Raw genomic sequence first — 15,168 nt, 5'->3', positions numbered from 1 at the left:
ATTATATCATGTGACAAGTGCGGAAAACTTGCCTTCAAATACGACATTGTTGAGTGCTAAAAAAAGTCAACAATGCTTTCACAAATTATTTAACTTGAAAGTCTTAATGTTCTTATCAACATGATGTGTTTTTTTTTCTTCTTAAATTTGTACGGTTGTTATGCCATGGAGTAGTATAGAATATCATGGGAAAAAGTCAAAAAATATTTAATTAATATGACTGCCATGGAGGATAGGAAAGACTGTACTTCTAATCCATTTTCTTTTAATTTATTAGAACATCAAAAACTAATTATAGTTGTGATGATTATGTTGTTTAATTCTTTAATTTATTACAAGTTCTACTTCCCTGCAGTTTACTTTTTCTGTCTCATAGTGTTTAACTCATTTATATGTCTTTATTCCTGGCTCCTTATTTTATTATAGCTAATTTCAACCATTTTGATAAGCATTTTATGTTTTTTTTTCCTCTCTCTTTTACTACTGTTTATTGACAAGAATTGGATGCCCTTGAATCCTAAACCATGTAGAAAATATGTAAATTTGTTATATTTGAAAAAACGTTGGGATTGACTTGTCACTCAAAATGTGGATGTTAAACGAAAAGCATCGACAAACATTGTAACAAAAAAACAAAAAAACTAACAATAAAAATACAAGAGAATGCATACATGAACTAGTAACTCAGTTCGTTGATAAACTACTTACGTCTGAGAGCAAAGTGCCCAGGAAAGATAATCCACTAATATTAAAGAATTAAGCAATTACAACGTAGTACTTATCTATAATACACCAACTATTACAGCGACTCACATAGAGCTCAACTCACAAGTTACCCAGGCTCTTCCTAGATGTAAGACTCTCTCTCAATTGTACTTAGGCTCCCCCTAAGTGTGATAATATTAGTGTTGAACATTTCGTGTCCCGACAGTGTGTGAGACTCCTCCTTCCTTGTAATTCAGTGAACTTCCTTCACTGACGAATCTTAGGTCCCCTAACATGGAGCAATACTTATCAAGAATGAAGTCTTAGGCTCCCCTTAAGACCGAGAATCCCTTCTCTTTAGGGATGCCTTAAGCTCCCCCTAAGACAAAAGTTATCTTTAGATTCTGTTAATGAATTAACCACGAATACAAATAGTGGAATAAAGTGGGCAGAGATTAAAAATCCCAGGATGTATCATACGGCTGTCAACAACAAATCAGCTGCTAAGAACAAATCACAATTCAGCCTCAAAGAATAGAAACACTCTTCTCAAAATTAACAAATGTGGCAACCCTCAAAGAATAATAGAATTCGCAAATAAGGAAAGAATTCCCTAAAAACATTTTCCTTTTTGACAAAATAAGATGTACCATAAAAAGGAAAATATCGAACAAAATACTTTTACTAAGATTTCTCATATTAAGAATTAAAGATATTTCGCAAATAATTTTCAAATTAGGAAAGAAAAATATTATGTAGCAAATGGTAATATCTGAGGTAGATGTTATGACTTCATTTGTGATAACTGCAAAAACTACTAGAAGCTGCTTTAGAAAAATATAAAGACAATCAGCAAATGTCCAACAATATTAATGCACAGTAAATAAGTGTTTGTATAATATTATCTCTTCTCCAATTAATATTGGAGATTATTAGTAAAAATAGTTAAAGCTTGAAAGTTTGCTAAGACTTGAAGGTTTAGCTTGTCGGACGAAGTAAAAGAAATCGACCTAAATTTTTTAATGGAGAGAAATTTTTTTGATTGAGTGATATGTAGGGGTGTGCATTAGGGTTCGCAAAAATCCCTGTAGAGTCAGGTCCCTATGGGTACTTGCCCAATCTGGGTGGGGAATCCCCAATTTGACTCAGGATAAATCGGGGACCCAAAACGAGTCCTCGAACTGAGGATGGGGCGGGAATGGAGAGCATATCCTCGCCCTATCCCCGAATTTGACCACGTTCCGAATATTTTTTAAAATTTTTTTAATACATATTTATTTATATGTATATGTATGTATTTATTTAAAACAGTAGCTTTAAACTTGTTTTTGTTTTTGTTTTTTGTTTTTTTTTAAAATTTCATTTCATAATATAATTAATTTTAACTTTTTATTAAATTATAAAATTAAAAAATGTTAAGATATTTTTTTATTATTAATTTAAATAAATAAAACAATAACAATACCAACTTGTTATCTAAAATCTAAACATGGAAATGGTCAAAATTATGGACATTTATGGTAGATTTTTTTTTCTCAACTATTTCCTTAGTTAAATTTAGTACGTCCTATAATTTTTTTTTTTTTTTTTTGAAGAGGTATTGTAATTAAAATGTGGGGTGAGTAAATCGAACCTCAAACCACGAGGTTGATAGTATGAACAAATATATTAAATACAAAAATATATTATTTTATATAAAATTTCATTTCAATTTTCTGATTTAGGTATCTTTTATAGGTTTTTTATTCTAGCATTTACAGAGCTTTCTTCAATTTGCAATCTTATCATTTCTTTTAATTTGTTTCATAGTAACGGATTGCGTCATAGTAAAAAACTCATTTTATAGCAAGTGCATGACTTTCTTCTTTTTAAGCAATAATTTATTGTATTCTCTATTTTGTTTCTTCTATGGTTTCTATTCCCTTGTTATTTTACTTTCAAAATTTTGTCCAAGTTCACGCTACTATCCATCGTGGTTCAATCCTTTTCCGTTCGTAAATTCAATGGGCAAGTTTCATGTATAACTAATTCAAATCAATATTTACAAACTATGTAGCATAGTGCATGAGATATTGAATTTTATGAATATATTATTATGTGTATTTAGCATATTCGTAGATGCAGGTAAATTATCTCTTATGTATATCACATTCTCATATAATTAATATATAACGTGGTATATAAGAGATTAAATTATATGAATATGTATATTTAGCATATTCATTTGTGGAGGCAAGTTTGTAATTTATCTTATATATTCATATATAGTCTCATACAATTAGTATATAACACTATATATATAAGATTAAATTATATGAATATATTAATGTTATATAACGCATATCTATTTATGCAGGTAAGTTAGTATGCGTGTCACTTATAAATAATTGTCAAATATTGTTTTACATGATGACAATGTTATTCCTTTGAATTATAAGAATCTATGATACGCTATTTAAGAATTCCAAATTCAAGAATACGATTGATTGGTCTATCATAATTCAAGTCAATGTAGAGGAAATAAATGCATACCCTATAAATCATCGTTGGTCCTTTTACGTGACACTCTCGCTTTATACGGCTTCGTCCCGGCAAATTCGTTCTGTCTTCTTTCCGATGGATCTATGGAGATTTAGGATCAGAAGCTCAAATTACTATAGACAATTTGGATCCCTTAAGGTATTTGATTGCACAAGATTTAAGGATTTCATTAAAAAGAATTTAAACATTACAAACGATAATATATCCATATTGGTGATAAAGTCTTGCGTCATATCTCCAATAAGCTTCGGCAGCATTTTAATGACATTGGTACACCCATATTTTCCATTATTACTGATTTGACATGTTATTTTTCAAAAATATGTAAAATTAAAAAAAATACACATTATAAGAAAATTAATTTTGAGTAACATTTTTTTTCTTAGCGACGCAACTATTTTTTTTTTTTTTTTGTTAGTAAAAGGTCATTTAAAGCAACGTGTTGATAATATGCGGAAATAAAGACAAATTTTAAATCCCAGAAGAATTTGCAACAGGTTAACTAATGCCACTAAATATTAAGAACTTTTAACAACATATTGAAGTGTCACTAAAGGTATATAAAATAATTATTTTAAAAGTACTTTTAGCAAAATTTATTTTCCCTTCCACTTTCCCTCATTCGTTTTCCATCTTCCTCTTTTCCCCCTCTTTCTTTCATTTCTTAAAAGAAAGAAATCCATAAACGGTATGCTTTCAACTCGCAAAAAGCATACACGGCGACAATCCACGAATTAACAATACGACCTTTCAGTCCAGGACGACGCATCCTTTCAACCCACAATAGTGTATGAACGACATGCACAACCCACGACGATGGTGGACAAAAACCTATTCGACAAGTGACACCATGCAAGTACATGTGCAATTAATGATTAATCTATTACTGATTTAAAGATTTATAAAAATATGAAAAACCTGAATTTCCTTTTCTTAAATTTACATTCATTGAATCCAATTAAGGATAGAAAATGTCGTTTCCTTATATTTATAATCAAAATTCACACCCAAAAATAAAATCAAAATTTCCTTTCTAAAAAACTTGCCAATTTCGAAAATTCAAATATTTCAATTTCATAATAAAAAAAAAACAATAATAATTAATTATAATGTGTATTTTTGTAAGTTCAAAAAAAAAAAGAAAATTATTTGAGACATTTTGAAAATTTATCTAAAAGTTTAGTCATTTGACACAATTTCACTTAGATTATCTCATTTCTTTGATCAAGGCCCATCGAACCAACCAAATCAAAAGCCCAAATCCCAAAGAAACAAAGCCCATTGAAACGGAAGCCCAGACCATAACCTTAAAACAAAAAACACCCGAGAGAGAGGGTTTTACATCACTGTCTTATGGTAGCTCCGATTCCGGCATGAAGTCCACAGATTCTCCGGTCATAGACATTTTACGTTTTTTTTCCTCTCTTTTACTACTGTTTATTGGCAAGAATTGGATGCCCTTGAATCCTAGACCATTTAGGAAATATGTAAATTTGTTATATTTAAAAAAGCGTTAGATTGACTTGTCACTCGAAATGTGGATGTTAAACAAAAAGTACTGATAAGCATTGTAACAAAAAAAAAAAAAAAAAAAGAGAATGCATACATGAGCTAGTAACCCAGATCGGTGATAAACCACTTACGTCTGGAGGCAAAATGCCCAGGAAAGATAATCCACGAATATTAAAAAGTAAACAATTAATACAACGTATTACTTATTTGTAAGACACCAACTACTATAGTGACTCACATAGAGCCCAACTCATAAGTCACCTAGGCTCTGTCTCTCAATTGTACTTAAGCTTCCCCTAAGTGTGATAACATTAGTGTTGAACACTTCGTGTTCCAACAGTTTGCGAGACTCCTTTCCACTTGATTATCTTCCTTGTAACTTAGTGAACTCCCTTCACTAACGAATCTTAGGTCCCCCCTAACATGGAGAAATCCGTCTCAAGAATGAAGTCTTAGGCTCCCCTTAAGACCGAGAAGCCCTTCTCTTCAGCGATGCCTTAAGCTCCCCCTAAAACTGAAGTTATCTTTAGATTCTGTTAACGAATTAACCACGAATACGAACAATGGAATAAAATAGGCAGAGATTTAAAACCCCAAGATGTATTAGACAGCTGTCAAGAACAAATCAGCTGCTAAGAACAAATCACAATTCAGCCTCAAAAAATAGAAATACTCTTCTCAAAATGAACGAATGTGACAACCCTTAAAGAAGAATTGAATTCGCCTTTTAAAAGTCGAGGCCAAATAAGGAAAGAATTCCCTAAAAATATTTTTCTTTTTGACAAAATAAGATGTAATATAAAAACGAAAATATGGAACAAAATACTTTTTCTGAAATTTCTCAGATTTGGAATTAAAGATATTTCGCAAATAATTTTCAGATTATGAAAGAAAAATATTGTGTAACAAATGGTAACTGTCGAAAAAGGGTTTGTAACCCTAGGGGCATTTTATAATTGTGTGTACCCTAGGGCTTCCCACTAGTCTATTTATGTGGCCTATTCTCTTGTACTTTGCGTATTAAAATCAATAATAAAAATCAGTGTGTATCATGGTTTCTCTCCCTGTACTAGGATTTCCACGTAACCTTGTTATTCTCTTCCCTACTCTTTTATTTTTAACATGGTATCAGAGACAAGATACGAAACTTTAGCCGTCATCGACAGAACTCCGAGTGTTGATATGAAGGCAGCCATTCAGGCGGCTGTGAAGGAGTATCTTCAAGCCGCCCTACCACAGCTGATTTCAGCCGCCACCCACGTCCAGCCACCGCCCGTAGAGGAGAGATTTCACCCTGTCGAGATGTTTCAACCGCTGTGCGAGGGAGGATCGACCGGTTTGTTCCAGATTGAAGCTGCCTTCAACGATCAGAAACACTCGATCGCGTCGTCCAAGTCGTTCCAGACCAAAACAGTCTCCGTCAATCAGAGACACTCGATTGGGCCGAGCCGCGCCAATGGGTTGCTACCGAGCCGTTCGTCTGTGCCGGTCACACCACTCGTTCAATCGGGCCGAGCCGTGTCGGTGGGTTGCTACCGAGCCCTTCATCTGCACCGGTCGCGTTGCTCGTTCAAGCTCCTACCCAGAATATTCTATGCGTCGAGCCGCTTCTGTCTGTGAGTTACTGAACCGGTTCCGTGCGTCGGCCGATCGTTCAAGCTATTTTTCATGCACCGAGCCGAGCAGCAGAGCAGTCTCTGTCTGTGAGTTATCCAACCGGCGGATTGAGTCCAGTTTTCACGGCTGCTTCTGCTTCTGTCCAGCCATCCGTAGGAGCTTCTTTTCTAGTCGCGCCCAATCATGGTGGCTCGACACAATACCTAGATGAAAGCTCAGTAAATTCTTTCCCTATTTTACACAATACGGCTGCTTCTGCTTCTGTCCTCAATTTTCAAAACCCCTTAGACTGTTTAAAAGAGTCCTACCCTATGACTCGTTTAGTCTCCGATGTACCACTTCGAGTTTTTGGTTGTATTGCCTTTGTTCACTTCCATGGTCCAAACCGCACGAAATTTATCCCCCGTGCTAAAAAATGCGTCTTTGTTGGGTATTCACTCCATCAGAGTAGGTATAAATGTTACCACCCATTCTCTCGCAAATATTTTGTTTCCATGGATATCACCTTCCTTGAAGATCAGCCCTCCTTCCCTGTTAGCCATCTTCAGAGGAAGACCTCTAGTGAAGAGACTAACTGGTCCACAGATACAATTCCCTTAGTGTCAGCTCCTATTCCCAAACATGTTGGTACTATTCTTTCTACCAATCAAGTCCCATGGATAATATACTATAGAAAGAATCTCAGGAAGGAAGCAGCATCACCTGTTGCATCTCCGGCTCTGGTCCATGAGTCAAACTCGACATCAGGTACGTGTATTCCTGAAAGTAATGAGATTGATACTTGTATTAACGAGTGCAGAGAGGAAAAATGAGAAAAAGGTGCTGACAACACCACTATAGCAGATGGGAAGGCGACAGTGAATGACGATTCAGACAAAGCTCTAGAAAATGTGAGTGATACTAAAGATAATGGTGAAAAAGGTGTGATTTCTAAAGATGAGAAACAGGAAGAGAAGACTATTGATCACAATGGAAATTCTGACAGTTTGAAGGAATATGATGCTTCTCTTAATCTTCCAATAGCCTTGAGGAAAGGTATTCGGTCATGACATACAGTAACATGTCATCTGAATTTAGGGCCTTTACCACTAGTTTAGATGCAAGAGTGATACCGAGTAACATACAGAAAGCAATGGGAACTGAAGTTTGGAAGGCTGCTGTTATGGAGGAGATGAGAGCTCTGGAGAAAAATGGAACGTGGGACCAAGTGATCCTACCTAAAGGGCACAAGACAGTTGGGTGTAAATCGGTTTTCACTATAAAGTACAAGTCAGATGGGACTGTTGATCGGTACAAAGCCAGGTTGGTATCCAAAGGGTTTACTCAATCCTTTGGGGTAGATTACTCCGAGACATTCTCTCCCGTAGCTAAACTCAATACTATCAGAGTATTGCTATCGGTTGCAGTTAACAAAGATTGGCCTTTGCATCAACTGGATGTAAAGAATGCTTTCTCAATGGAGAACTTGAGGAGGAAGTCTACATGAATCCTCCTCCCGGATTTGAAGATCAGTTCAAACAGCGAGTATGTCAGCTAAGAAAGTCGCTATATGGTTGAAATAGTCTCCGAGAGCCTAGTTTGACAAATTTGCCACCTTTGTCAAAGGGCAATGGCATACCCAAGGGCACTCAGATCATACACCTTTTACAAAGAAGTCAACTTCAGGGAAGATAGCAGTTCTCATTGTGTACGTTGACGATATTGCGCTCTCTAGTGATGATGATGTTGAAATTGTGAAACTCAAAGAAAAGATGGCCAAAGAGTTTGAAATTAAAGACCTTAGGAAGTTAAGATACTTTCTCGAAATGGAAGTATCCTAGTCTAGGGACGGAATCTCAGTGTCCCAACGGAAATACACGATTGATCTTCTAACGGAGATAGGAATGACTGGGTGTAAACCTGCTGATGCCCCAGTTGAATATAATTCAAAGCTCAGCAATACTAGTAACAGTGTTCCGGTCAATAAAGAAAGGTATCAGCGGTTAGTTGGGAAATTGATATACTTATCTCATACGAGACCTGATATTTCATATGCAGTGAGTGTCGTCAGTCATTTTATGCAGGCTCCTTGTGAAGAACACATAATAACAGTTGAACGCATCCTTCGATATTTGAAAGGTACACCAGGTAAGGGGTTAATGTTCAAGAAGTCTGATAAACACTGCATTGAAGCTTACACTGATTCTGATTGGGCACGGTCTGTTGTTGATAGAAAATCAACATCAGAAGCTGAGTATCGGGCCATGAGTTTAGGGATATGTGAAGAAATCTGGTTGATGAAAGTGTTGTCAGATCTTCATCAAGACAATGAGCTCCCAATGAACCTGTTTTGTGACAATAAGGCAGCAATAAGTATTGCAAATAATCCTGTTCAGCATGACAGAACAAAACATATTAAGATCGACTAGCACTTCATCAAGGAAAGACTTGAAAATGGAAGTATATGAATTCCTTATGTTTCCTCAAATCAACAAACTGCAGATGTGCTCACAAAAGGATTACTGAGACAAAACTTTGATTACTGTGTCAGCAAGTTGGGTCTTATTGATATTTACGCCCCAACTTGAGGGGAAGTGTCGAAAAAGCAGTTTGTAACCCTAGGGGCATTTTAGTAATTATATGTACCCTAAGGCTTCCCACTAGTCTATTTATTTGGCCTATTCTCTTGTACTTTGCGTATTAGAATCAATAATAAAAATTAGTGTCTATCGTAGTCTTTCTCCCTGTACTAGGGTTTCCATGTAACCTTGTTATTCTCTTTCCCACTCTTTTATTTTTAACAGTAACATCTGAGGTAGACGTTATGACTTCATTTATGATAACTGCAAAAACTACTAGAAGTTGCCTTAGAAAAATATAAAGACAATCAACAAATCTCCAACAATATTAATGCACAGTAAATGAATGTTTGTATAATTTTATCTCTTCTCATATTAATATTGAAGATTATTAGTAAAAATAGTTAAAGCTTGAAAGTTTACTCAGACTTGAAGGTTTAGCTTGTTGGACGAAGTAAAAGAAACCAACCTAAATTTTTTAATGGAGTTTTTTTTTTTTTTTTTTTGATTGAGTGATATGTAGGGGTGTGAGTTAGGGTTGGCAAAAATTCCCGTGAAGTCAGGTCCCTGCGGGTACCTGTCCTACTCAGGGCAGCGAATCCCTGATTTGACTTGGGATGGGGTCAAACTGGGGACCCAAAACGAGTCCCCGAACCGAGATGGGGTGGGGATAGGGAGCATATCCTCGCCCTGTCCCTGAATTCGACCACACCCCGATTTTTTTTTAATATATATATATATAGTAGCTTTAAGCTAATGTTTTTTTTTTTACTTTTTTTTTCTAATTTTATTTCATAATCTAATTAACTTTAACTTTATATTAAATTATAAAATTAAGAAATGTTAAGTTGCTTTTTTATTATTAATTTAAATAAATAAAACAATAACAATACCGACTTATTATCTAAAAAGCGTGTCATTTCAATATAAATACAAAAAAATTATTGATTTTAAATAAAATAATTAAAAATAAAAATAAAAGACAAAGAATTTTTTTCACGAAAACTCAATCCCCGAATGGGATTCCCAACCCAACCCCTCAAAACGGGGAATGGGGTGGAGACAGGGATTAAAAATCCTTACCCCAATAATTGCCAACCATAATGCACATGAAGCCAAATAAACTGTCCAACCTAGCCAAAGTGATTGGTCTGGACCTTTTATTTTGAAAGAAAAAAAAATTCTTCAGTTGAAAAATTGACAAAACCTTTATATTCAATTGCACTTTCATAGTTTGCTTTTTTAAAAAATCAGAAAAAAAAGGAAACCGAACCAATGACAATAAAATTATTTAAAGGAATATTTAGGTAAATGGAACCTTTTAAAAACTTAATTTAATAAATGTCCATAATTTTGAATATTTCCATGTTTAGATTTTACATAAAAATTCTAGAAATTTTTATCCTTATGTCTAACATATGAGATTCATTTATGGTAGATTTTTTTTTATTTTATAAAATAGGTGATATTATTATACAACAACAAGGAGGATCCCACAGCCTGGGATTAAGGCATCAAAACAAAAAAAACACAAGCAAAGGCGGGGCAACAAAACCAAAACAAAGTCAACAGGATATGATCAGAACAAAACCAACACATAGACGCAAACTCGCAAACCATCAGAAAGAAAGGCAGAGAAAAGAACTCAAAACCCCACAAACTAGGGGCTACAAACAAAACAGAGAACAACATGAAGTTCAAAAGGAAAAAACATCCGTACACACACTAGATAAGACCAAGAAGGTCAACCTGCCAAGAAGTAGCACGAGCACGAACCGTAGAGACTATAAGGTGAACCAGAGCAGACACCGACCTCGGTCGACCTTTATGCAGCCGCCGATTACGCTCCTGCCAGATGTAGTATATGGACGCACACCAAAAAACAAGAACAACTTACTACGCACCCCCTTACCCGACCCCACTCGGCACAACCAACTCAACTCTACATCTTAACCAGCCACCCGATGCGTCGAACCCAACTAACACAACACACTAGACCACACCTCTATCACAAACCCACACTCAAAAAATAAATGATCCTGCGACTCCACACCTCCCTCACATAGAAGACACCCCCCTCTGACAACACACTCCAACTCCTCAACCAATCCCGCATACCCAACCTGTCCCTCACTGCTAACCACGCACAGAAGAAGTGACGCGGAATACCACCCCCCACTCACAAAATACCAGCCCAAGACACCCTAGGACGACGAGCATATACTCTCCCAAGCACTAGCGATAGAAAACCGACCACTAGCATCCGACACCTAAACCCAATAATCCTCTCCCCTCACCCTAGGCCCTACTGTCTGGATAAGACCCACAGATCTCAAGCAGCTTCCAAGACACTATAGTCCACCTCCAACCTCCCTTACCATCCAAGAACTCCGACAACCGTGCTTCTAAACTACTTCTTGCATCATGAACCACCATAGACCGTATGAATCCAAAATTGCACCCCCCGACTGCCAAAGATCCCACCAAACAAAACAAAACCGTTCATTGCCAATCATCAAACGAACCAGATGCTTGAATCTATCTCTACTTCGCAAGATAGCCTCCAGCACCAAGACCTCCCAATCTCACTTTGAACAGCCTACAACGACCGCCCACGCAAAGCATACGCCTCTACCCATGCCACCCATAGTGACCCCAATTTAATTAAGAAAAGCCAGAGCAGCTTGATTGTAGCAACCTGGTTCCAAGAGGCCACATGCTTCAACCTAACCACCCATCTCCCAACGACAAGCACACCTCATCCCATGCCACCCGTACACCACCCCGACTCACCACACTACCCTTCCATCAATAACTACGTAACAAACGATCAACCACATGAGATATACACGCAGGCAACACGAATATGCTACACCAAAAAACCTGAAAGGACTGTAAAACAGACCTAACAAGCTGCAACCTCCCAACAAAGGAGAGGGACCGCGCTACCCAGCTTTTAATATGAGTTGTAATCCTCTGTATCAAAGGCGCACAATGCACAGCCCTTAACCAACCCGCCAATAAAGGTAAACTCAGATACCTATCAGGAAACGAACTAAGAGAGATACCCATATACGCAGCTAGTTCCTCCGCCTCCCCAGACTACATACTTGCAACAAACATAGAAATCTTCCCAACATTTGCAACTAACCCAGACAGCTCTGCCAACTCTATCAATACCTTCCTCACAAACTCCAAAGAATTTCTCTCAACTACACAGAAAATCATCAAATCATCTGCAAAAACCAAATGAGTTAGGCCCAAGCACTCACATCGATCATGAAACCTAAACCACACATGAGGTTTATCCAACAACCTAGACAAGACCTCCATCACTATCACAAATTAAAAAGAAGACAACAGATCCCCCATGCTCAACCCCTTCCTACCAGGAAAAAATCCTTCAAGGGAACCACTAATTATCACAAAGAACTTAGGCGAAGTAACACAAGCCCTCACCCAATTAACAAACTGAAAGGCTTACCTATAGCTAACAACACATCAAACAGAAAATCCCAATTCACCAAATCATAAGCCTTCTGAAGGTCTACCTTTAACACACAATGCGGCTTTCCCCTGCTCTTCTTATAGCTCCCCACGAGCTTCTGACACAATAAAATATTATCGAAAATCGACCTATCCGGAACAAATGCAGACTGATTACCACTGATGAAATCAGGCAACCACAACTGCAATCTCTCAGCTAAGATCCTCGAGATACACTTATACACAACATTGCAACATAAAATAGGACGAAACTCCTCCATACGTTCAACTCTCTGCCTCTTAGGGATGAAAGTAATAGCAGTAGAATTAATTTTACCAGGCAGGTTACATGTCTAAAAAATATTCAGCACAACGTCACATAAATCATCCCCAACCACTCTCCAAGCAACTCTGTAAAAATCCACCGAAAACCCATCAGGCTCATGAACTTTCCCAGACTTCATCGAGAATAAAGTCTTCTGAATCTCCTCCCGACTCACTGGTCGACCAAGTGCCTCCACCCCATCCTCAGGCCAGTTGAACTGCACAATATCCTCAATTCGGGCAGTAAAATCCCTATATCCTACATGCTGAGCCCCTAAGCAACCCTGAAAGTATTCTACCACTACCCCTGCCACCCTATCATGCACCGTCTGGCAAGTCTCCCCAGCATCCACGATCGTAAATAAACCATTGCAGCTGCGACGAGAACGAACACAATGATGAAAAAAAGTTTTGTTCATATCACCTAACTCCAGCCACCTGACCCTGGCCTTCTGTTGAAGTGATGCCTCCTCCAATCTCACCACTAACCAAAACACCTCAGTGGCTCGAGCTGCCTCCGTACACACCGACTCTGAATTAGGATTCTTTTCTACCGCAGCCTGCGCAGCCTCCATAACCTGCCTAGCCACCTGCACCTCATCAGCTAACACAGAGATACGCCTACCAAACGATGCATGAAAGCCCCACTTCATGGCCTTTAAATTTCGCATAAAACTAACCATAGGAGACACATCCTCATCCACACTGACCTGATAGTATCAAGAAAACCCTCTGCCTTCGCCCAATGAGAAAAATAACAAAACTAGGAGGCGGCCTACACCTCGTCTCCCCTGTAGAAACCAGAAGAGGGCTATGATCAGAAATCCCCCACTGACCAACTCTAACCTCCGAATATGGAAAAGCTACCTTCCACGCCTCATTGGACAAGTATCGATTCAAGCGGCGCAAGATACCATTCCCCTGAAGTTTACTAGTCTAGGTAAACCAGTTACCTGTCACACCCAACTCAACTAGTTCCGCCTCCAATAAAACCTCATCAAACTCTTCCATCTCCCTCAAGCTAGGGCAACCACCAAAATCCTCCGAACTACTACGAATAGCATTAAAATCCCCCAAAAAACTCCAGGAAGCTGCCAGGAGGCACACACATCAATCAACTGAGACCACAAGTTCTTTCTTTCGCCCACGTGATTAGAGGAATACAACACCAATATGTACCCTAGCTCTGGATACAAGATCCACTAAGGTTCCAGAAATGAATTGATCCCTACTGACATCAATGGAAAAATTATAGACACTCTTCCGCCACATCACCCAAATCCTCCCAACTCCTTGCATACTATAGCTACACACACAACTCCAAGCATCACTAAACCTACCCATCACCATACCAAAATTCTCACAACGAACCCTCGTCTCAAGCAAACAATAGAAAGTAACAGAGGAGGAAACCAGAAAGTCTGCCACCACTTTACACTTGACAGGGTTATTCAACCCCCTAACATTCCAGGAACACCAAATCATGAATCTTGCAAGAGATCACACCTACCACTTCCCACTGGGCCTTTGCCCAAACTCCTGAGCATCCCATCCATAACAAACAACGGATCAGGATCTGCCTGCACTAGTGCCAATACCAACGAGTCTCCCTCCTTATCACACAAAACATCAAACTGATTACGATCATCAACATGCTTGACAAACCCCGTAATTCCAGGAGACCCATAAACTACTCTACTCTTCAAGGGCGTCGTACCCGGTGACCCACTATCATCCCTATGCCCTACAACTTCTTTATCACGCCTACGTCGACTAACCATAGTAAATTATTCAACCCTCTCCATGCCCTTAATCTCATCCACTAGGCTAGCTCCCCTCACACCCATACCCAAGTCCTGCCCCTTCCTTACAGTCTCAATTCCCTCATTCTCCTCCAAACACCCCTCATTGACTGCCACAATACACAACTTCTGACCTTTCTCTACACCCTGTTGCTTACACACCGCCCTAGTATGCCTAAAGAAACCACAGCAAGAACACCTATGAGGTTTCCATTCATACACTATAGAATAATAATCTCCTGATCCCGCATTCTAATAGTAACTGAATGGGGCATTAACGAATCGCCATCCATCTTAAAACAAACCCTTGCATACGATAACCGTCGCCGCTCTCTTGTTGCAACATCAAAAGAGACAGGTTTGCCCACGACACTAGCTAACACTACTAAACCCCTATCCGTCCACAACTCTAAGGGAACACGCTCCAATTTAATCCAGATAGGAACAGAATAAAAAACAAAGGTTTTAGGAATAATACTTGGAGACCACTGTCGTAATAAGATGGGCTTGCCACCCAAGTGCCACAGACCATTCACCAACACCCAATCCCCTGACTCTACCTTCTTAAAATTAAAGATAATCAAACTGTTATCCAACAAGGTAATAGTTGGCATCTCTACACA

Source organism: Benincasa hispida, chromosome 10, assembly GCF_027475165.1.
Source record: "Benincasa hispida cultivar pf3 chromosome 10, pf3_genome.v1.1, whole genome shotgun sequence".
In the NCBI taxonomy this organism is placed as follows: Eukaryota; Viridiplantae; Streptophyta; class Magnoliopsida; order Cucurbitales; family Cucurbitaceae; genus Benincasa; species Benincasa hispida.
The sequence above is the reverse complement of the archived record's forward strand: the minus strand, read 5'-3'. Positions refer to the sequence as shown.